This window comes from Pinus tabuliformis, chromosome 9 (genome assembly GCF_031772625.1).
Source record: "Pinus tabuliformis cultivar Carrire ecotype Pingquan chromosome 9, CPIR1, whole genome shotgun sequence".
Lineage (NCBI taxonomy): Eukaryota > Viridiplantae > Streptophyta > Pinopsida > Pinales > Pinaceae > Pinus > Pinus tabuliformis.
In genome coordinates, this window is record NC_142307.1 from 551822835 (window position 1) to 551825700 (window position 2866).

General features: G+C 42.9%; 1 pseudogene; it reads right to left on the reverse strand.

Annotated features, from left to right (window-relative positions):
- Positions 1-1138: 1138 nt before the first annotated feature.
- On the reverse strand, positions 1139-1600 carry LOC149149700 (elongation factor 1-alpha pseudogene; annotated as a pseudogene).
- Between the last annotated feature and the right edge of the window lie 1266 nt (positions 1601-2866).

The following is a 2866-nucleotide window of genomic DNA, read 5'->3' on the forward strand; positions in this document are numbered from 1 at the left end:
TTTTGGCTTCCTCCTTGGTCGCTGTAGATTCCTCTGCCTCACTTGATCTTTCAGCTTCCCTCCTTGATCACTATGACCAATTCTTCTCATTACTATCTTTGTCTTCTATTTGTCCTTCCGAGGAATTTATGGGTACTTGTGGGACTAATCTGGAGTATGAAAGCCACTCTGATGATTGTTTGAGATAGAGATTGTGCTCAAAGAAATAAGCTGGGCCAAAAAGTGACCCACTAGCATTCTCTGGTGAGTGAAGAAGTTTCCTGGCAATATGCCGATGAATGTCGAGCCGTCTTTGAAAGACTTCTGATAATAAAAGATATAAGCCCAAATTGCGGAATGGTCACAGCAGAACACTTCACATTCGATATGGATAGCAATTAGGTTGAATAGTGGTCACAAGGTATTCATATCATCGAATGGTTCTATACATTCTTTGAGAAAGGGTTTAACAGCAGCGCCTCAACTGTTCTAGCAGTACAACCAAGTTAATTCATTTGCGGCGAAATCTCTATCACAACAGTGGGAAACCTCTGTAATTAACCATCTGCCTTAATCTCCACTGTCGATTGCCCACGATCCGATGGTCTCCGCTATGTTTACCACACGATTAAACCCCGCGCACTTTCCTCGTCATCTGACCGTTCGTCGCACGATCGGACGGTAGTCACAAGCCCCAATCGCGCGACTTGCGTGCACGTTAACCCACGGGGGCGGTGTTAAACCTCATGCACTTTCCTCATTATCTGACCATCCGTCGCATAATCGTTTGGTAGTCGCAAGCCCCGATCGTGCAACTTACACGCACGTTAACCCGCGGGGGGCGGTGGTTTTTGTCTGCCACACATCGTGATCTTACGGGATCGCGCCATCGTATATGGATACCGCTGAGCCCCGGTAAGCGGTGCAGGGAAACCACCTGCTGCCCAAAACCGTTGTTCTCCCACACGTTAATCTCGTGCGCCCTGAGTTAGTGATCCAAAGCAAAGGCGATTTCAAGAAGGTGCGAAGCCGCTTGTCCGCATCTTGAAAGGTTAGTAAGGCCGCTCTATTGCTAACTCTTTCGCATGCGACGACCGTTGGATCCACTGCTCTTTGATCCGATGGCTCACATTCACTCTCCCGCCCATCCTCCCGCTCGTTAACCTACGGTGGTAGAATCAATAATCAAAACAACACAATTGGCCTGTGATGTACCCGTAATCATGTTCTTGATAAAGTCACGATGGCCTGGTGCATCAATGACGGTACAGTAATACTTGGTTGTCTCAAACTTCCAGAGAGCAATGTCAATAGTAATACCATGCTCGCGCTCAGCCTTAAGCTTGTCAAGAACCCAGGCATACTTGAATGACCTTTTGTTCATTTCCGCAGCTTCCTTCTCAAAACGCTCGATCACACGCTTGTCGATACCGCCAAGCTTGTAAATAAGATGATCGGTAGTGGTGGACTTGCCAGAGTCGACATGTCCTATGACCACAATATTGATGTGGGTCTTCTCTTTACCCATGGTTTTCTAAAAACCAAGTATTCCTGAAAAAAATGCGAATAAGCAGCTTCAGCTTCCCACCAAAAAAGAATCGCAGAGCTCCCCTGCTTCGCTCTCCACCTGCTCTGATGGCTCTGTGTGCTCCTCTTCTTCGGCTCTGTCTGCTCCTCTCATCTCTATCTGCTCCTCGAATATTGCCATATTGACATCAATGACAATCTGTGTCCAACAAAGACAACATAAGGTACAATGCGACCAGGATTGGTACAGTCACCTTCCATAGGGAATCGAGATCTCCTCTCATACTCAGGAATGCTATGTTTGTTCCACGCTCGAAGAAAAATCTCATCTTTATTTATTTTTTGGAAGACTCTGCTTATGATGTGATATTCAACAAACGAAAGTAATTCCTAAGACACACAACCACAGGATAGGTGAAGAAGATCGAGGTTCAAGTCAAGAATTTGCATGCACTTAAGATGGATGCATGCACAGCCTTGAGGACCAAGGCATAGATTAGAGATATGGTGTTTGAGAGTGAGTAGGATAGACCTCTCAAAATGGAGCCTTAGAAGTAACCTCAGGAACTTGTGGAGCAGCTACAAATCGAGAGGTAGAGAGGAGGTAGATTGGAGACATCCACTCAAGCGGAAACTGTTGAGAAATGACAACAAGAAATTCTAGTTTAATTTGTCCTTGAATTAAACTGAGAATTAAAATCGAATTACATTCTCATAGAAACTTGTAAATAGTTAATTAAGCTTAATTAACTTAATTAGCTTAGGAATTTAGAGTTGGAATTCTTTCAGTAGTCATGTATATGTTATCCCTAAGTTTTAGGGGTCCAGTATGAGTTTAAATTGAGTTGGAAATTAGATGACTCAGTTTACTGAGTTAAGTTCAGTCAAATTAGTTCTAAATTGTTTTTGGAGCTAATAGAGGACTAACAGTGAGTTGGTGCACTAATTCATCCACTAGTGCTACTCCATTTAACTAAACGTTTCCTCATGATAAACTCATTCATCTCAGTTTAGAGAAATACCAAGTTGAGATTAGAGTGAAGGGACAATGTACTATCAGTTGTATGATTTACTGAGTTGTATAGATCATGCATGCAATCAGGAATTGGACCTAGTTTGGATTGTGTAATTTTGGAAGCACTAGATTCCCATTAATATGGGTTATTCAGCCATAGGAATTTTGCAAGGAAATAGGGGCTTGGAGAGCTGCAGAATAGGCTAAGAATTTAGCTTGAGCTTGCTTGTGAGCTAAGGGAGTTGAGCATAATTGTGTGGAATTGTTCTAGTGAGAAAAATATTTGTATCTTCACTTGTATTTATGATATATGTAATACAAATAGTGGGGTTTTTAGCAATGGCT